At 33.7% G+C, this 22,369-nt stretch overlaps 1 protein-coding gene across 1 annotated transcript in view; it reads left to right on the forward strand.

Moving 5' to 3' along the window:
- The window catches only part of CCDC178 (coiled-coil domain containing 178), a 374,243-nt gene that overhangs the window by 303,072 nt on the left and 48,802 nt on the right, over positions 1 to 22,369 (forward strand). The window lies entirely within an intron of this gene.

Below are 22,369 nucleotides of genomic sequence, written 5' to 3' on the forward strand. Positions count from 1 at the left end.
TGTTTCCTCTGTGTCTTTTCATGGCTTGATAGCTCACTTCTTTTTAGCCTTGACTAATAGTCCATTGTCTGAATGAGTTTATGTATTCACCTAATGAAGGACCTCTTGGTTGCTTCCAAGTTTTGACAATTATGAATACAACTGCTATGAACATCCACAGGCAGGCTTTTTTTAATGTGATCATGTTTTCAATTCCTTTGTATCATATGGCAAGAGTCTGTTTAGTTTTGTAAGAAACTACCAAACTGTCTTCCAAAGTGCCTGTTCCATACCATTCTGCATTCCTGCCAACAATGAATGAGAAATTCTTGTCGCTCCTCTTCCTTACCAGGTGTTGGCTGTGTTCCGGATTTTGGTCACTCTAATAGGTGCATGGTGGTCTCTCATCGTTATAATTTACATTTCTCTGATGACATATGATGTGGAGCATCTTTTTACTTACTTACTTGCCATCTGTAGATCTTCTTTGGCAAGTTGTTAAGGTCTTTGGCTCATTTTTGAAGCTGGTTGTTGGTTTTTTTATTGTTGAATTTCAAGAGTTCCTTGTATGTTCTCATTCATTTAGGGAATATAAATAATAGTCAAAGGGAATATAAGGGAAGGGAGAAGAAATGTGTGGGAAATATCAGAAAGGGAGACAGAACAGGAGAGACTCCTAACTCTGGGAAACAAACTAGGGGTGGTGGAAGGGGAGGAGGGCGGGGGGTGGGGGTGAATGGGTGACGAGCACTGAGGGGGGCACTTGACAGGATGAGCACTGGATGTTATTCTGTATGTTGGTTAATTGAACACCAATAAAAAATAAATTTGTTATAAAAAATACAAGGAACTCTTGTGGTTCTATGCAAATTTTAGAATTATTTGTCCTAAGTTCTGTGAAAAAATGTCATTAGAATTCTTTGCTTCCAAATTTTTACTTAAATTCTAGTCAGATAACATATAGTATAATATTGGTTTCAGAGGTAGAATTTAGTGAATCATCACTTACATATAACACCCAGTGCTCATCATAACAAGTCATATTTGGTCCACCTAGTTCACATAAGAATGCATCAGGAGATGGAGATTCAGGGGAGATAATCTTAATACCTATCACCCATTTAGCACATCCCCCACCACATCACTCAGTTTTTTTCTCCATCTTTAAGAGTTTCTTATGGCTTGCCTTTACCTCTCTCCTTCTCTCTCTCGTTATTTCTCCTCCCCACATGTTCATCTGTTTTGTTTCCTAAGTTCCACATATAAGTGAAATCATATGGTATTTGTCTTTCTCAGACTGACTTATTTCATGTAGCATAATACAATCTAGCTCCATTCATGTCCCTGCAAATGGAAAAATTTCATTCTATTTGTTGGCTGAGTAATATTGGAATTTAGATAGGAATTGCACTGCATCTGTAGACTGCTTTGGAAGTATGGAAGTTTTAACAATATTAATTATTACAATCAATGAGCACTTACTTATTTGTGTCTCCAATTTCTTTCATCAACGTCTTATAGTTTTCCACGCACAGGTCTTTCATCACCTTGGTTAAATTTGATTTTAGTTATCTTTTTTCCTCTTTCTGATAGTTCATTATTAGTGCACAGCAGGTTTTTGTATACTGATCTTTTTTTAATTAATTCATTTATTCTAAATTTTTGGTATAGTCTTTACGTTTTTATATAATGTATCATGCCATCTGCAAATAGTAACACTTTTACTTCTTTTTTTTTTTACTAATTTGGATGGCTTCTGTTTCTTTTTCTTGACCTGTTGGTCTAAGGCTTCCAATACTCTGTTGAATAAAAGTGAGAATAGTGAGCATACTTTCTCATTCCTGATGTTACGGGATAAGTTTCAGCTTTTCAGCATTAAGTATGAAGTTAGCTGTAGGTTTGTGATACATGCCCCTTATTATGTTAAGGTATGTTCCCTCTATGCCCATTGGTTGAGAGTTTTTAATCATAAAAGGATTTGAATTTTGTCAAATGCTTTATCTGCATCTATTGAGATGATTGTATGAATTTGTCTCATTCTTTTTTCATTTTGTTAATGCAGTATATCACATTGATTTGTGGACGTCAAGCACCCTTGACTTCCTGGAATAAATTCCATTTGATTATGGTGTATGATCCTTTTAATGTATTATTAAATTTGGTTTGCTATTTTGTTGAAGATTTTTGCATCTGTGTTCATCAGGGATATTGCCCTGTTATTTTCCTTTTTTCACAAGGTTCTTGTCTGGTTTTGGTATCAAGGCAACACTGGTGTCATAAAATGAGTTTGGAAGCTTTCCTTCCTCTTCAGTTTTTTGGAAGAGTTTGAGAAGGACAGGTATTAAATATTTGAATGTTTGGTACGAAATCACCAATGAAGGCTTCTTGTCCTGGACTTTTGTTCATTTGGAGATTTTTTTTATTATTTATAGACCTCCTTATTAGTAATTGATCTTTTCAATTTTCCATTTCTACATAATTTAGTCTTGGAAGATTGTAAAGTTTTAGGAATTTATTCATTTCTTCTAGATTGTCAAATTTGTTAGTATATAATTGTTCACAGCAGTCTCTTAGGATCCTTTGGTTTTTCTTTGGTAACACTTAATAACTTTTCTTTCGATTCTAATTTTATTTATTGAGCCCTTTCTGTTTGTTTGTTTGTTTTCCTGGTAAGCCTACCTAAATGTTTGTCAATTTTGCTTCTTTTAAAAATAAAAGCCATTAATTTCATTGATCTATTATCTTTTTAGTCTCTGTTTCATTTATTTCCACTCTAATATTTATTATTTCCTTCTTTCTACTACCCTTAGGATTTTTGTATTCTATTTTTTTGCTTATTTAGGTATAGAGTTAAATTATTTATTTGCGATTTCTCTTGTTTCTAGAGGAGGCCAGTATTGCTATAAACTTCCTTCTTAGAACTGCTTTTGCTGCATTCCATAGACTTTGGTATGCCATATTTCTGTTTTAATTTATTTCTAGGTATTTTTTAATTTCTCCTTTGATTTCCTCTATGACTCAATAGTTGTTCAGTAACATGTTATTTAATCTCCACTTATTTGCAGTTTTCCCAGTTTTCTTCGTATAAGTTATTTCTAGTTTCATACAGTTGTGCTCAGAAAAGGTACTTGATATGATCTCAGTATTGAATTATTTAAGACTTTTTTTGTGGTCTAGAATATGATCCATCCTAGAGAACGTTTCATGTGTACCTGAGAATATATATTTTACTGCTTTTGGATGGAATGTTCAGAATATCTGTTAAGTCCATCTGATCTATTGTATGCTTTTTTAAGGATTTTATTTATTTGTTCATGAGAGACACACAGAGAGAGGCAGAGACATAGGCAGAGGGAGAAGCAGGCTCCCTGTGGGGAGCCTGATGTGGGACTCAATCCCAGGACTTCATGATCATGACTTGAGCCAAAGGCAAATGCTCAACCACTGAGCCACCCAGGCACCCCTATTGTATGATTTATTTTTTTTCCTATTGTATGATTTAAAGTTGATGTTTCCTTACTGATTTTTTATCTGTATGATCTGTCCATTGATACAAGTTGAGTGTTAAAATCCCCTGTTAATACTGGTACTACTGTCAATTTCTCTATCTTGGTCTGTTAATATTAGCTTTATATATTTAGATGTTCCTATGTTGGGTGTATATATATTTGTAAATGTTATACTTCTTTCTGAATTTACCCATTTATCATTATGTAAAGACTCTCTTTGTCTTCTATTACAGTCTGTTTTTAGGTCTTTTTTGTCTGCAAAAAGTATAGCTACACCATCTTTTTTTTCATTGCCATTTGAATAAAATATTTTTTTCATTCTTTTACTTTTGCTTTCTTCAAATTTTTATCGAAATTATAGTTAGTCAACACACAATGCAATTGGTTTCAGGAGTAGAATTCAGCAATTCATCACTTACACACAACATCCAGTGCTCAATATAACAAGTGCCCTCCTTAATACCCATCACTGATCAATAGCCTATCCTCTATCCACCTCCCTCCATTAGTTTGTTCTCTATCATTAAGAGTTTCTTATGGTTTGCTTCCCTCCCTCTTTCCTTTCCCCCTTCCATGTGTTCATCTGTTTTGTTTCTTAAATTCCATATATAAGTGAAATCATGGTACTTGTATTTCTCTGACTGATTTATTTTACCTAACACATCATTGTGAATGGCAAGATTTCACTCTTTTGATGGCTGAGTAATATTCCATTGTGTATATGAACCACATCTTCTTTATCCATTCATCAGTCAATAAACATTTATGCTCTTTCCATAGTTTGCCTATTGTTGATAATGCTGATATAAATATTATGGCGCATGTATCCCTTCAAATTTGTATTTTTGTATCCTTTAGGTAAATACATAGTAGTGCTATTGCTGTATCATAGGGTAGTTCTATTTTTAACTTTTTGAGGAACCTCCATACTGTTCTGTAAAGTGGCTGCACCAGTTTGCATCCCCACCAACAGTACAAGAGGGTTTCCCTTACTCCACATCCTTCCTAATATCTGTTGTTTCTTGCATTACTTACTCTTAGCCATTCTGACAGGTGTGAGGTGATATCTCATTATGATTTTGATTTGCATTTCCCTGATGATGATATTGGGCATCTTTTCATGTATCTATAAGTCACCTGGATGTCTTTTCTGGAAAAATGTCTATTTGTATCTTCTGCCCATTTCTTAACTGGATTATTTTTGGTGGGTATTCAGCTTGGTAAGTTCTTTATAGATTTTGGATACTAACCTTTTATCACTTATGCCATTTGCAAATATCTCCTCCCATTCCGAAGATTGTCCTTTAGTTTTGTTGATTGTTTCCTTCACTGTGCAGAAACTTTTTATCTTGGTGAAGCCTCAGTGGTTCATTTTTGCCTTCATTTCCCTTGCCTTGTGTAGTAAGTTGTTATGGCCCAGGTCAAAGAGATTGCTGCCTGTGTTCTCCTCTAGGATTTTATGGTTTAAAGACTCACATTTAGGTCTTTCACTCATTTTGAATTAATTTTTGTGTATGGTGTAAGAAAGTGGGCCAGCTTCATTCTTTTTCATGTACCTTCCAGTTTTCCCAACACCATTTGTTGAACAGACTGTCTTCTTTCTACTGGGTATTCTTTCCAGCTTTCTTGAATATTAATTGACTGTAGTTGTGGGTCCATTTCTGGGATTTCTATTCCATTCCATTGATCTATTTGTTTTTGTGCCAGTACAATACTGTCTTGATTACTAAAGCTTTGTAATATAGCTTGAAATCTGGGATTATGATGCCTCCAGCTTTGCTTTGCTTTTTTTCAAGGTTGCTTTGGCTGTTTAGGATGTTTTGTGGTTCCATACAAATTTTAGGATTGTTTGCTCTAGTTCTGTGAAAAATGCTGGTGGTAGTTTTAAATGTGTAGATTGTCTTGCCATCCACAATGATGTGGATGGAGCTAGAGTGTATTATGCTAAGTGAAATAAGTCAGTCAGAAAAAAGACAAGATATCATATGACTTCATTCATATGTGGAATTTAAGAAATGAAACAAATAAACAAAGAGAGGAGAAAAAGAGAGGCAAACCAAGAAACAGACTCTTAACTATAGAGAACAAACTGAGAGTAGATGGAGGTGAATGAGGGATGGGTTAGATGGGTGATGGGTATTAAAGAGGGCACTTGTGATGAGCACTGGGTGCTCAATATAAGTGATGAATCATTGAATCTATTCCAGAAATAAATAATGCACTATATATTCACTAACTAAAATTTAAATTTTAAAAAATGTATAGATTGCTCTGGGTAGTATAGATACTTTAACAATGTTTGTTCTTCCAATCCATGAGCATGGAATGTTTTTCCATGTCCTCTTCAGTTTTTTTCATAAATATCTATAGTTTTCAGAGTACAGATATTTTACCTCTCTGGTTAGGCTTATTCCGAGGTATCTTACGGTTTTTGGTGCAATTGTCAATGGGATTGATTCCTTGATTTCTTTTTCTGCTACTTCCTTACTGGTGTTTGGAAAGGTAACAGATTTCTGTACATTGATTTTACATCCTGTGACTTTGCTGAATTCATGTATTAGTTCTAGTAATTTTTTGGTGGAGTCTTTTGGCTTTTCTACATAGAATATTATATCATCTGCAAATAGTGGAAGTTTTACTTTCCCCTTGCTAATTTGGATGTCTTTTATTCCTTTTTTGCTATCTGATTTCTGAGGCTAAAATTTCCAGTACTATGTTAAATAGTAAATAGTAATGGTGAGAGTGGATATCCCTTTCTTGTTCCTTACTTCTGAACTAAGTCTCTTAGAGGCAGCATATAGATGTGTCTTTTTTATACCCATTCAGCCACTCTGTGTCTTTGGACTGGAGACTTTAGTCCTCTATATTTAATATAATTGATAGGGATGTACTTATTGCCATTTTGTTGATATTTTTCTATTTTTGTAGTTCTCTCTTTTCTTCTTTCTTGTGATTTGATGATTTTCTTTAGTGTTATGTTATATTCCTTTTGCATTTCCTTTTGTGTATGCACTATAAGTTTTTGCTCTGTGGTTTGTCTATAAACCTTTTGTGTCCTTTTGTGTGAGGTTTACCTATATCATCCTATTATGTGTCTATTTTAAATTCATAGCAACCTACATTTGAGCACATTTCAAAACTATATTTTTACTTGTTCCTCCATATTTTACATTTTAGATGTCACTTTATTATTTATTTATTTATTTATTTATTTATTTATTTATCTATTTATTTATATTTTTTAAGTAGGCTCCACACCCAACATGGAGCCCAACATGAGTCTTGAACTCACAACGCTGAGATCAAGAGTCAGACACAACTGACTGAGCCACCCAGGCACTCCAACATCTTTTTATTTTATGTATCCCTTAACTAATTACTGCAGTCTTATTTAATTTTACTGTTCTTGTCTTTTAACCTTCTTAGTAGCTTTTTAAGTGATTAATCCACTATCTTTACCATATTTTTACCTTTTCCAGTAAGAGTTTTACTTTCATGTTTTCCTGTTATTGCCTTTTCTTTTCAGCTTAAAGAAGTCCTTTTAATATGCCTTATAAAGCATTGTAGTAGGGAAGAACCCCTTTAGGTTTTGTTTGTCTAGGAAACTCTTTATATTTCCTTCAAATTTGAATGATCACCTTGTTGGGTAAAGTATCCTTAGTTGGAAGTTTTTTATTTTTTCCTTTCAGACCTTTGTTTTTTTTTTTTAATAAATTAATTTTTATTGGTGTTCAATTTACCAACATACAGAATAACACCCAGTGCTCATCCCGTCAAGACCTTTGAATATGTCATTCCGTTCCTCTGGTTTATAAAGTGTCTGCTGAGAATCCTGCTAAGTTTGGGGTTTCCCTTGTACGTATGTAACAATTTCTTTTTCTCTCACAACTTTTAAGATTCTCTTTTTATCTTTAAATTTTGATAATTTAGTTATAATGTGTCTTGGTGTGGGTCTCTGGGTTGCACTTACTTGGAACCTTTTGGGCTTCCTGAATCTGGATGCCTGTTTCCATCCCCAGGTTAGGGAAGTTTTTAGGCGTTAGTTATTCAAATAAATTTTCTATCACTTTCTCTCTCTTTTTCTTGTGTGATCCCTGTAATGCTAGTGTTATTACACTTGATATTGTTCCACACGTCCCTTAAGCGATCTTTATTCTTAAAATTCTTTTTTCTTTTTCCTGCGCCCTCTGGGTGAGTTCCTCTGTTCTATCCTTCAGAACAGTGATCTGTTCTTCTACTTCATTCAGTCTCCTGTTCACCCCATCCCCAACCCCCTGCAAGTGCATTTTTTAGTTTAGTTATTGGATTCTTCAGTTATGTAACTTCTGTTTGGTATCTTATATTTTCTGTCTCTTTGTTGGTTCTTTATTGTATTTATTTATTTATTTATTTATTTATTTATTGTAAATAAATATTATTTATTTATTATATTTATGTATTTCTTTATTGTATTTCTTTATTCTTTGTCCAAGTTCAGTGAACATTTTATTATTATTACTTTAATTCTTTATCAGGTAGATTACTTATCTCCATGTCATTAATGTCTTTTTCTGAGGTTTTATTGTGTTCTTTTTTGGGGGACATATTTCTCTGTTTCCTCATTTTGCTTGTCTCTCTTTGTATCTACATATGTGTGAAATAGTTACATCTCTCAGTCTTGAAGGGGTGCCTTTGTGTAAATGACACTCTTCTCATTTAATTTTGCCCTAGCTCCTGATTCTCTTTAACCTTTGTGATTGTCTAAACTGCATAATTTATTCTTGAAATGCCCCCACTTTGGAGGCTCTGCCAAGATCTGTCAGTGATCCAAGAGGAAGAGTTTCATTTAGCACCTAGACTCAGCTGATTGGAACCAGACCCTCAAGCAGGAGCTTTTAAAGTATTCAAATATATGCAATCCTGTGGGGCTGCAGTGGTATTCCCTGCTGGCTTCTGGATTAGAGGACCCGGAGGTATACCATGGGCAACCATTGCAAAACTCGGGGCTCCACGTGAATATATAAGCTCCTTTTTGTGAAGTCTCATCAAACTGTCGTAAGGCCAAAGTGTGTACTCAAGAATGTTGTCTCCCTGTTTATGTTCCTTAGGAATGCCTCTTTAGCCTCCAGAGTGGGAAACCTGAGACCTACCCCTCAGGTTGAAGCTCCAGTGTAAGTAAATAGGCCGTTTTCACAGAAAGACTGGTAGAGTATTTCTTCTCCCTATGCCCTGGGTGTTGTAGCCCACCAAGAACTGTCTTTCCAATTGTTACAGTTTCCTGGAGCTCTGGAGTGCCAGCCCTTTTGGCCATCTGAGTGTGGAAATCAATAAGTATCTCATTTGTGGTTTGTGTATACCTGTTGGCTTTAGCAAGAGAGCAGGAGAGTGTTCGGGGCAGGCACACCTGCCAGCTTCAGGAAGGCGGTGGGAAAGTGCCTTGTCTATGTGGATGTGTTCCCTTCAGGCTGGGTACCAGAGAATCTTACAACCACTCACACTTACAAGCCCTAGCCAGGGGATGAGGAAATGCTGCGAATGCTTATTATGCTTTGCTGCCTCAGCAAATTCTATGACGACACACCCCTGTTCATCCCAGCAAAGTGGTAGGAGAGTACCGTGTCTAATCTTGCCTGCCTGTGCTTGCAGGTTATGTGGAGACTGCAACAATAGCATGCCACGCCTCCATCTTTAGAGAGCATCTTAACTATCCCTCACCTTTCCAGTTGATGCCCCCAGTTCAGCAAATGAATCTCCCTCATCTATAGTCCAGGTTGTCTTCAAACCACGATATTTTCATTGGGTCTCCAGATGAGCAAGACCTCACACAAGCCCTCCAAAAAGAGAAATCTGTTTTGGATTCCAAGATGTTAGCCTCATTGGTTTTCCAAGCCAGGTATTCTAGGGGCTTATTTTGCCAGTGGAGATCCCAGGGGCCTGGGTGCCTGAAGTGGGGCACCAACCTTCCACTCCTCCAGGAGAAACAATTATTTGATGAGATCCCTTAATATTGTGTATTGCTCTACAGGGTGTGGGGATTTTCTGCAAGAGCCTTTGCCTCTCCCACCTGTCTCAATGCGGTCCTTTTATCTTTTGTTATAGAAAGTTAATCTGTTTTACAGATATTTTTCAAAAGTAGATGATTCATATACAGCTGGAGATTTGGTGTGTCTATGTGTGAGCTCAGATGATCACTTCCTATATTGCTATCTTGAACCTCCTCCCCCCAAGTTACTTATTAATCTTGCTAAACACCCATTTTCTAACTTACAAAATGAAAATAGTACACATTTTATATTTAAAAAACTAAGATACAAGTAAAGTGTTTTTCAGTGTCTGGCACTTAGCAAATGCTCACCAAATATTACTACCACCACCACCACCACCACCACCACTACTACTACTAGTAATAATAATAATAATAATAACAACAATAATAAATATAAATACACTGTTATTATTGTTTTATTTTTATTTAAAGCAGATAATTACCCATAATCTAATGGGTATAAAGAGTGCCTCATTGTGTTATTAACTTTCCTTTTCTTAATTACTAATAAATTGTTTTTTTGTGTGACGAAATGCTGTTGCCCATTTTATCACTGAGCTTTATGATATTATTTCTTTCTTAATTGGTGTTGCTCATATATATTTATATATAGGTATATTCTAGAGGCTAATATTTGGTTGGTTATGTTTGTGGCAAATATCTTCTCCCAATTATGGCTTATCTTCTCACTTTTATGGTGCTTTTTGATGAACAAAGTTCTGATAAAGTAGAATTTAAGTCTTTTCCTTTATGTATATAAAGACATTTTCTCATGTTTCTATTTTTTAATTTTCCTTTCACATTTAAGTTTTTAATACATAGAGAATTTATTTTTACATTTATTATGAAGATTGGATCATTTTTTACATTCAAAATCAACTAAAATTTTGTAGCTTGTCAATTCCTCATTGATCTGTAATACCAAACATTTTATAATTCCAGGTTCGATGTATGTGTGGATTTCTAGCACTGTTTTGTTCTTATTGATTAGTATGTCTATTCTTATGTCAAAGCATACGGATTTAATTACTATTTTGGATCAAATCTTGACATATCGCAGCTCAAGTACTTCTAATTTTGTCTCCTTGTAGAATGTCTTGGCTTTTTTCGTTATTTGCTCTTAAAAATTAGTTTTATAATCAAGTTATTTTTTAAGTTTTCCAAAATGCCCTGTTGATGAGAATGGTTAATTTGCCATAGTTGACAATATTACATGTTTTATGTTTTAATTTATAAAAGCTTCAAGTTTTAGTGTTTTATTTATGTGATGATATGATTTATGATTTAGGACATATATGTCTATGTGTGTTTTTGCTTATATAGGTAGTATATATTATATAAATGTGTAATTATAATTTTTATTACATTATACATATATATATATTATATGTACATATACTTGCTAGATAGAGATCAAGATTAAGTCTGTTAATCATTATTTTAATGTGTGATTTGCCAAAACAGGTGGCTATGCTGAAATCTCTTATGTGTTGACATGTTTGTTGATTTGTATTCTTAGGACATATAAGTTCCATATAAGTATTCTTAATGTATGTGTGTAGGTAATTGAAAAGCTGTTTTTTTTAATTTACATATATTAGTAATCTCTACATCAAATAATGCTATTGGTCTTTAAGTCTCTTTAGCCTAATATGCCCAAAATTTCATTGGACTAATATCTGCCTAAATTATTATTTTTGATTATGTAATTCAATCTTTTATGTCTTTAGATATTAATGTGTTTCTTATAAAAGTTATAGGTCATCACAGTTTTTAAAATCTAATCTATCTTAAGTGATAAGTATAATATATAGATGGTTATTGTAACCACTTAAATATATGTATTTCTTTCTATTGTCTTTTTGTTTAGTAATTGTCCTGCTTTCCTATTGTCACCTTTTTCTCTCAACTTGATTTTTTAATTGACTTAGGAGTCTTTGCTTTTTTTCTTTTCATTCTTTTTTTAGTTTGAAGATCAAACCCTATCTCTAACATGTCACTTGAAATTTATGTTTATTACTACACATTTACCTGTTTACATTTACCTTAACAAAATATGCTTCATATTTTTTAGGACAGTGACTATTTTGAGTACCATACAATATAATGAATTAGAGCATTTTAATTCATACTACTTGTCTCTGGATATATATATTATTGTTAAAAAGGATTTTAGTTTCTTTCTTTTAATTCCCAAGTTTGATATTATTTTATTAGCATTTCTTATGTTATTTGTATTTTTGTACTCACAATACTTTTTTTATTTTATCTATATATTTACCTTTTTGTTATTGTTCACCATTCTTCCTTGCAACTTAGATCTTCTCTCTGGGATCATTTTCCTTCTCTGAATTACTTCTTTTCTGGTAGGAACATAGGACATAAACTCAGTTTTAGTGTATCTAAAATGTCTTTTCATTGCAGTTGTCCTGAAACAATAACTTTCCTGGACCTAAACATATATGATGCCATGTACTTTCACTCAGAAATTTGGAGATAGCATTTCATTATCAGATAGCAGTAATTCCATCTTTTGTACCTTTAAACATTTTGTACACAGTATTTCATTTTCTGTATGTGATATCTGAAGATTTTGAAGGCTATACATAATAGTTTTTGTTTTTTTCTCTGAATCTTTTGTTTCCACTGCATATATTCAGTGAACTTTGATTGTGAACTCATAAATCTTCAGCGTTATAAAACCTGTGTTCCAATATCAAACTGCTCCCCTCAAGAACTGCACTATTTTTTTCCTAATAGCCAAGAGGAAAACAGAAGACTTAGTAGGGTTGAGCTTTATTTGAGCCTTAGTCAGAAAATCTAAGTACAGATATCATCCATTCAACCCGAAACACTGGTGACTACTCATGGCTCAGGTTTCACTTATGGTTACCCCTCTCTTGGGAACTTATTTTATGTACTTTAAACCCATTGATACAATACAAATACTTGTATGAAGAATATAGTTGTTTTAAAATTAAAGCACCCTTCAGAACATCTAGTGAACTCATACTCTTTCTCATAGTTTTTTTTTTTTTTTTGCCTATTCTCAAAATGCATGGAACAAATTAATTAGGGCAAAAAACTTGAAGATACAACCCTCTCTAAAATTTCTTAAATAGGGAGACCTGGGTGGCTCAGCGGTTGAGTGTCTGCTTTTGGCTCAGGGCTGATCCCAGAGTCCTGGGATCTAGTCCCACATCAGGCCTCCTGCATGGAACCTGCTTCTCCCTCTCCCTTGTCTCTGCCTCTTTCTCTCTCTCTGTCTCTCATGAATAAATAAATAAAATTAAAAAAAAATAAAAGATAAAATAAAATTTTTAGTTATAACTGTTGTTAAATACAATGCCATAAAGGAACCAATATTAAGAATAGGTAGCTTAAGTTGAATTTAAAATTCTTGGGGCAGGGATCCCTGGGTGGCGCAGCGGTTTGGTGCCTGCCTTTGGCCCGGGGCGCCATCCTGGAGACCCGGGGTCGAATCCCACATCAGGCTCCCTGCATGGAGCCTGCTTCTCCCTCTGCCTGTGTCTCTGCCTCTCTGTCTCTCTCTGTGTGACTATCATGAATAAATAAATAAAATCTTTAAATAAAATAAAATAAAATAAAATAAAATTCCTGGGACATTGTTTTCCCAATCCAATAATACCAGTGGTTTCTTAAGTTCTTCCCAGGGAGACCAAAAGGAACTCATAACTGTGTGTGGCTCCTAGCAGTAAAGTTTCAATTTTAGATCTGGGCATCTATGTAAAAAAAAAAAAAAAGGTAGTAAGTTCTATTTTAACCAGTATTTTTCCTGCCCCCTAAGTCTTTACTTAAAGGGCTTAAGTAATCACTCACCTATTGTAATGGCACTTAGAAGGAAAATAAAACATGGATTTTGTTTGTTTGTTTTGGACACAGTCATTGTCTCAAATTTATGAATGATTTGTTGGACTTCAGAAATATCAAGGATTAAGCCAATACAGATTTTTATTTTAGGAAAGAGTAAAATAAGTAGAAATTAGAATCAGGTTAATATAGGAATAATATAATAGCAATTATTATTTTAGTATATAAATTATTAAATATTTTTTAATATTAAGCAGAAGAACTACTATTATTCAGTATAATTAATTTTGAGTACAGGCAATATCAGAGATAACATGGGTTCAGTTCCAGACAATTGCAATAAAGTGAATATCACAATAAAGCAGGTCCAATTAATTTTTTTGGTTTTTCAAGGCATATAAAAGTTATGTTTACACTATACTGTAGTCTAGTAGGTGTTCAATATCATTATGTCTAAATATTGTATATACCTTAGGTAAAAATACTTCATTGCTAAAAAATGCTAACATCAGCTGAGCTTTCAGCAAGTCATAAGCTTTGTGGATGAAAGGTCTTCCCTTGATGCTGATGGCTGCTGACTCATCAGAGTGGTGGTTGCAGACGGTTGGGATGGCTGTGGCACTTTTTAAAAATAAGACAACAGTGAAGTTTGCCACATTGATTGACTCCTCCTTTCACAAACCATTTCTCTGTAGTATGTGAAGCTGTTTGATATCATTTTACTCACAGTACAACTTCTTTCCAAATTGGAGTCAAGATGTATTCCCTAAATAATAAGACTTGGGAGTTGAAAGTATTCCTCGATCCTTGAGCTGCAGAATGGATGTTGTGTTAACAGGCGTGAAAACTACATTCATCTTGTTGTGCACGTCCATCAGAGCTCTTGGGTGATCAGGTGCATTGTCAGTAAATAGTGATATTTTGCGAGGAAACTTTTTTCTGAGCACTATATCTCACCAGTAAAATGTTTACTGAAAATACTCAGTAAACCATGTTGTGAACAAGTGTGCTGTCGTCTAAGTTTTGTTGTTCCATTTCTAGAGCATGGGCAGAGTATACTTGGCATAATTCTTTTTTTTTTTAATTTTCTTAGCATAATTCTTAAAGGCCTTAGGATTTTCAGAATGGTTAGTGAGCACTGGCTTCAACTTAAAGGTCAGCAGCTGCATTAGCTCCCAACAGCCTGTTCCTTAAAATTTGAAGCCAGTCATTGACCTCTCTTCTTTAGCTACTATGAAAATCCGAGATGGCATCTTCTTCCAAAAGAAGGCTTTTTTTTTCTACATTGAAAATCTGATGTTTACTATGACCATCTTTAAAAATGATCTTAGCGAGATTTTCTGGATAGCTTGCTGTATGTTCTACATCAGCAGTTGCTGCTTCACCTTGCACTTTAATGTTATGGAGACAACTCCTTTCCATAAGCCTCATGAACCAGCCTCTGCTACTTCAAACATTTTTCTGCAACTTCCTCACCTCTCTTGGCCTTGAAAAGAGTTAGGGCCCTGTTCTGTATTAGGCTTTGGCTTAAGGGAATGTTGTGGCTGGTTTGACGCAACCCTAAAATTTTCTCCATGTCCACAATAAAGCTGTTTTTGCTTTCTTACCATTTGTGTATTCATTGGCATAGCACTTGTAATTTCCTTAAAGAACTTTTCCTTTGTATTCACAACTTGGCTGTTTGGTGCAGGAGGCTGTTTTTAGCCTATGTTGATTTTTGACATGCTTTCCTCACTAAGTTTAATCATTGCTAGCTTTTGACTTAAAAGTGAGAGACTTACAACTCTTTTTTTCAACTGAACACTTAGAGGCTATTGTAGGGTTATTAAATGGCCTAATTTGAATATTGTTATGTCTCAGGAAATAGGACTGCCTGAAGAGAGGGAGAGTGTGGGATAATGGCTGGTCAGTGGAGCGGTCAGAACACACACATTGTCTATTGATTAAGTGTGCTGTCTTCCTGGGGCATGGTTCATGGTTCCCCAAAACAATTACAATAGTAACAACATAGATCATTGATCACAGATCACCATAACAAGTGTAATAATAATGAAAAAGTTTGGAATATTATGAGAATTACCAAAATGTGACACAGAGACATGAAGTGAGCACATGCTATTGGAAAAAATGGCACTGATTGACTTGCTTGTTGCAAGGTTACCACAAACCTTCAATTTGCAAAAGAACACAGTATCTGCAAAGTGCAGTAAAGCAAAATGCAACAAAATGAAGCATGCCTGTATTACTTTTATATCTTTCTTAGAAACAAAACAAATTTGCATAGTCACATTATATACACTTTTTTCTGGGGTTCACAAATTGAGAGAATGTTTAGTTAATTAGCATTATGAAAATTTGCTGTGCTGTTCATCTCCTCTGGTTAGAAGTTCAGGTTTAAGTTTTAGATGGTTCTTGCTTGCTATAAGATGGCATTTTATAGACACTAGGATAAGCATAAGTTGACAGTAGGGCAGTTCTTCCAGAACAAGCACTGTTATTATCTTAAAGTTTAGTGGAGTTTTGCATTATGCACTTTTTCCTACCTTCCATCTGTTTTGCAATATTCACTTCACTTTCTGTGCCTGTTACCATGCTACTACTTTGCATCCTGGACACCTTCTATAATGTTTCAAACTCTATAATTGGCCTAATTTTGTGATTTGGATTCTTCTCCTTCAGACTTTTCCAATCTGATCTTTACTGTCAAACCATTTTCTCTGGAGAGGCCACCTCTACTAAGATGCTGTTACTGTGTGAATTCAGTTTAGCTTATTGATACTAATGACTGCTTTCTGGCTCAACTATTATCTCTTATTTGATAATGTCTTACCCAAAATGTTGGCCCTAAAATTTTAAATAAGATAATATTAGGAGAGACTGGCGGGTGTTAATTAATTAATTAGTTAATTAATTAAAATACTTGCTCAGTGGCAAACTGGGTCAGCTGCCTTTGAAAGTTACCAGATTAAGTTTTTTTCAAATTTTTCTTCCTTTCAATAAATGTATACTTCTGTATTTTGTTTATTCTGCTTGACATAAGTGAGAATCATGTGAAGTCTTTGTTAGTAAAAACCCTTTCTTAAACTTTTTGGCAAATTGCTTGTGAAAGGCTCTTAGTTATAAAATAATAAAAATAATACATAAAAAATAATAAAAATATATAAATATAATAAAAATATATAACAATAATAAAAATAATATATAAATTGATATTTTCAGCTATAAACATAAAATTCATTTAGCAGAAAGAAAATAGGAAGAGACTTTAAGTTCAAGTGTTACCTCTTTCTTATACTCGTTCAGGAGACTTGGGCAGTTGTCCTGACTGATTCAGCTTCATTTGGCTTTCCTATTGAACTTGGTACTTGTATCACTTCCATGAGGAATCTTCCAATTTATGCCAAAGTTTTTAGGTATTCCTTCTCCAAGATCCTGTTTCACATTCATCTCCTACTTTTAGCTATGTGCATAAAAGATATACTTACGCTCTATGTACTCTGAGCCACAGTGAAGATTGTAAACAACTAACCCACTGGATCCTTGATTCCCTGGATGTAAAAGTACAGGCTCTGACACAAAGTTTTTGTATTTCAATAAAAGTTTGCTTTATGAATGGATAGTAGTAGCTACACTGCCATATGCCTAAAAATGTTGTGAGTATAAATGGGAGGATACAGTATTTCTGTGTTGTAAAGTACTATAAAAATCTAGGACATAATTATCAGTTAATATATCTGAATATAAATATATATCTGTGTCTAAATTTAGTAAGAACTAATTCACAAAGATAACATTAATTTGAAATTTATAATAAATACAGAGTAGAAAGCCATATCTATGCAATTATGACAAAATGTTTAAGTAAATAAAATAAACTTTATAGAGATACCTTAAACTGCTTTGTAAAACAAACTATTTTTAGAATATAAAGTCTTCAATTGTTTCTATGTATACATTTTGCTATTCACAGATTTTCTTACCTCTTCATTACTCTGCATTTATCAGAGCCTCCATTTAAAAGCAGTGTTCATGGTCTCTTGAAATTTTGTAAACATTTCCATGCCTTCAAAATGTGTACAACCCTGGTCTTCACTAACACATTGTATTCCGCCCCCTATGGTCTCAGCTGGTATATCACAGGGCTATTGAGTTTACTTGATAACTACCACTATTAGAAAACTTCATGTATTTGGCCTTATTTATTAATTTTATCTCTTAAAGCCAAAATGATAACTTTGATAATAATGGTAGGAGTCTATGGTGAGGAGGAAATAAAGGATCCAACTGGAAAATATTTAAAAGTTGGAATTATAGAAACTTAAATAGTTTATGATGAGATATGGATGGGTAAAGGAAGAGAGCATGGCTCCAAGGTTTTTGGCTTTGGTGGCATAGTGGCATTTCTTCTAAATCACAAGACAATAGGAAGAGAAAGCAAGTTGGATGAGAAGGTTCCAATGGTTTCATTTTTGGACTTTGATCTTGAAGTATCATTGGGTAGATAAGGGAAAGTGTTCAGTAGTTAATGATAAAAATCAGTCAGGCTTAGGGATGTCAGTTTTACAGATAAAATTTAAGAGGCATTGCTGTTTAGGATTTAGATTATGGGAGTTCATGAGTTCACTCATAGAGACTATACAGAAGGAGAGAATTAAGAGCAGAACCTTAGAAAATGATGATGTTTAGTGGTAGAAAAGGGGCACATAAGACTAAAAGGGAAGTTTAGAACAATAGAGGCAAACCAAGAATAAAATCAGAAAAGGATAGACAGGGATCCCTGGGTGGCGCAGCGGTTTAGCCCTGCCTTTGGCCCAGGGCGCGATCCTGGAGACCCACAATCGAATCCCACGTCGGGCTCCTGGTGCATGGAGCCTGCTTCTCCCTCTGCCTATGTCTCTGCCTCTCTCTCTCTCTCTCTCTCTCTCTCTCTTTCTCTCTCTCTGTGTGTGTATGTGTGTGTGTGACTATCATAAATAAATAAAAATTAAAAAAAAGAAAAGGATAGATCCAAAAAATAGTAAGGTTTTGATACCAAAGCCATAACACGACACAAACTACTATAGGACAATATCCCTAATTAACATAGATGCAAAAATCCCAACAAAATATTAGCAAACCATATTCAACAATAAATTAAAAAGATCATTCACCATGATGAAGTGGTATTTGTTCCAGAGGTGCAAGCATGTTTCAATATTTGCAAATCAATCAGTGTGACATACCACATCAGCAAAACAAGGAATAAAAATTATATGATGATCTCAGTAGATACAGAAAAAGCATTTGACAAAATTCAATATCGGTCCATGATAAAAAGTCTCAAAAAAGTGGGTTTAGAGGAAAATTACCTCAACATAATAAAGACCATATATGAAAAACCAATAGCTAAAAACTGAGAGCTTTTCCTCTAAGATCAGGAACAAACAAGGACATCTACTGTTGCTGCTTTTATTCAACATAGTACTGGAAATCCTGACCACAGCAATCAGATAAGAAAAAGAAATAAAAGACATCCATATTGTTAAGGAAGAAGTTAAACTATCATAATTTGTAGACAGCATAATACCAAATATAGAAAACCATAGACTCCACCAAAAAACTACTGGAAGTAATAAGTGAATTCAATAAAGTTTCAGGATACAAAACTAATACCCAGAATTCACTAGCATTTCTACATACTAATAACAAAGTAGCAGAAGGAGAAATTAAGAAAACAATTCTATTTATTCTTGTACCAAAAAGAATAAAATTCCCGGAAATAAACTTAACCAAGGAGATGACCTGTACTTTGAAAACTGTAAAACAATGATGAAAGAAATTTCAGATGACACAAACAGATGTAAAGATATTCTCTGCTCATTGATTGGAATAATTGCTAAAATGTCCATATTACCCAAAGCAGTCTACAGATTCAGTACAACTCGTGTCAAAACCCAGCAGCATTTTCACAGAACTAGAACAAATTATGCTAAAATTTGTATTATTTTATACAAAAGACCCTCAATAACTAAAGCAATCTTAAGAAAGAAGAACAAAGTTGAAGGTGTCACAATTCCAGAATTTAAGATATACTACGGAGCTATAATAAAACAGTATGGTACTGGCATAAAAATAAACACATAGGTCTATAGTACAAGATAGAAATCCAGAAATAAACCCACACCTATATGGTAAATTAATCTATGACAAAGGAGGTAAGAATATACGATGGGGAAAAGACAGTCTCTTCAAAGAATGATGTTAGGAAAACATCCAAAGAATGACACTGTACTACTTTCAACACCATACACAAAAATAAATTCAAAATGGATTAAAGACATATATGTGAGACCTGAAATCATAAGAATCCTAGAAGAGAAAATAGGCCATAATTTCTTTGATATCAACTGTAAAAACATTTTTCTAGATAAGTTTCCTAAGGCAAGAGAATTAAAAACAAAAACAAACAATTGGTATAACATAAAAATAAGGTTTTGCACAAGAAAAGAAACCATCAACAAAATGAAAAGGCAACCTACTGAATGGGAAAAGATATTTGCAAATGATATATCCAATAAGGGGTTAATATCCAAAATATTCAAACAATTTCTACAACTCAACACCAAAAAACAATCCAATTAAAAATGAGCAAAGGACCTGAATAGACATTTTTTTCCACAGCTGTACAGTTGGCCAACAGACACCTGAAATGCTAAGTGGCTACATATATATTTTACTGACACTACCAGTTAGTATTATACTTCTTCCTTCAATAAGTCAAAGTTCAAATGATATTAGCACCCAAAGTCATATAGCATGCCAATACCTACATCTGCTTGTGTTTTCAAATATCCAATAATTCAAATACTACTTATCAAAATCTCCAGAATTTAGCAGAACATCTGTAACTTTCCTACTGTGGGTACTATCATTCCATTTATATTAATCATTGTCAACATTGTTCTTTTCAGATCTTTTATTATCTTGGAATTTAGTTCATAGTGTTTGGTGAAAGAATAAGATTAGTAACTAATTCTTAAAAGGAGTTGATTTACTATAACATGTTTTTATAATATTTGTTGAATTCCATATTTAATTAAATTAGTTCAAGCCAACAGATAGATTAGTAAATTTTTGTCATCTATGACAATTTCCACTATTTTGAAGATTTTCTTCTTATTGTTGAAATCCATCTAGCCCCCAAAATAAGATAAGTAACAAGAAGCTAAGACAAGAATAAGATCTTAAGACTTTCTCATTTTAGATGTAGTTTATAAAGAAGTCCATAGTTACCTGACCCCTGATTTCTTATAGCGGTAGAGCAGTTTCTTTCTGCTCCCAGGCTCTGCCTCATTGTATGATTGTGTTTCATATTTTCTTTGCACTTTCAGTTGAATTTTTGCAAATAGTTTAAAACAAATAATTTCAGAAACATTTATGTTTACCTGTGTGTAAAAGAAATAAATAAACTTGATGTCTTTAAAGTAGAAAAAATACTATACTTCTTCCTGTGAATTCTTTTTTTTTTTTTTTTTTTTTAATTTTTATTTATTTATGATAGTCACAGAGAGAGAGACAGAGAGGCAGAGACACAGGCAGAGGGAGAAGCAGGCTCCATGCACTGGGAGCCCGATGTGGGATTCGATCCCGGGTCTCCAGGATCGCGCCCTGGGCCAAAGGCAGGCGCCAAACCGCTGCGCCACCCAGGGATCCCCTTCCTGTGAATTCTAAATGTAACAAAGAGCTCTATAATTAATCATTTTTAATATAATGTTGTTATTGTGAATTAATTTTAGGTAAATGTGATTTTTAAAGCATTGTTTTAATTCATTTGCATCAGAACAAGTGGGTCTCTTAAGATTATAAAGATATATTGTGAATAATCATCAAAGAAAATTGTTCAACAATCACTCAAAATGAACACCAGAAAAACCGGTTAACAGAATTCATTTGATGACATTTTAAAATCAAGGGATTTAATTACTCTTGGAAAAATGACAGGAGGCAAGGAAATGGATACGTTAAGAATATGTTCATCTCTAAAGCATAATGACAGCATAACTTTTGTTTTTAATCTTTATACAATTCTATTTGCAACTTTTAAAAAACAGCCAACTTTTCATTTTAGTAATGTTAATTTTTTCTTATGAAAATAATTTCTATTACAAAATTTTTAAAATTGTTTTATTCTTGATTTAACATCATTTTTTGAACCACAGAAAACAATAATTTTAGAATTAAGAATAGTTAGTTCTGAACTCTTAATATGACTTGTATGTGAAATTTAGTCATTTAAATAAAAATTTAAGTTGTTATCTTTATAGTTTTTAAATCAAATATTCAATAGAATACAATAATTTTATTTCAGAACCAGTTATCTGTGAAACTAAAAAGTCTGTGGTTTAGCACCTTATTATCATTAAACATATAAAAATATTAGATTAGTTATTATCTGCTATGTCATAGTATGGGTTATAAGTATAATATATACAAAAGAAATACATGTGCATATTCATCTAAAGGAATAGACATGATCTTTAGCTATTAACTATAAGACTTAGTAGTGTTGAGGTCCCTGGGTGGCGCAGCGGTTTAGCACCTGCCTTTGGCCCAGGGCGCGATCCTGGAGATGGGGGATTGAATCCCATGCCGGGCTCCCGGTGCGTGGAGCCTTCTTCTCCCTCTGCCTGTGACTCTGCCTCTCTCTCTCTCTCTCTGTGACTATCATAAATAAATAAAAATTAAAAAGAAAAATAATTTCTTCACAAAAAAACTTAATAGTGTTTGTTATAGTTCAGCTTGCTTTCTCTTTTGCCGTCAGTGTTTTTATATATTAGAAGAGGTCCAAACAGAATTTTGAAATGCATTTTTCTTTATATAATTAGAATAAAACAGTTCTTTATTAATTTTTTAAATGCCAGCTCTAGATTTGGGAATGGATGTGAGTCTTATTTTATTTCTTTTTTAAGTATACCTAAGGATTTGACAAAAGAGGTTTCCAGAAATGAGCTATGTGATCTTTAACACCAGTCTCTGGAACAGATTT

This window comes from Nyctereutes procyonoides, unplaced genomic scaffold (assembly GCF_905146905.1).
Source record: "Nyctereutes procyonoides isolate TBG_1078 unplaced genomic scaffold, NYPRO_anot_genome, whole genome shotgun sequence".
Lineage (NCBI taxonomy): Eukaryota > Metazoa > Chordata > Mammalia > Carnivora > Canidae > Nyctereutes > Nyctereutes procyonoides.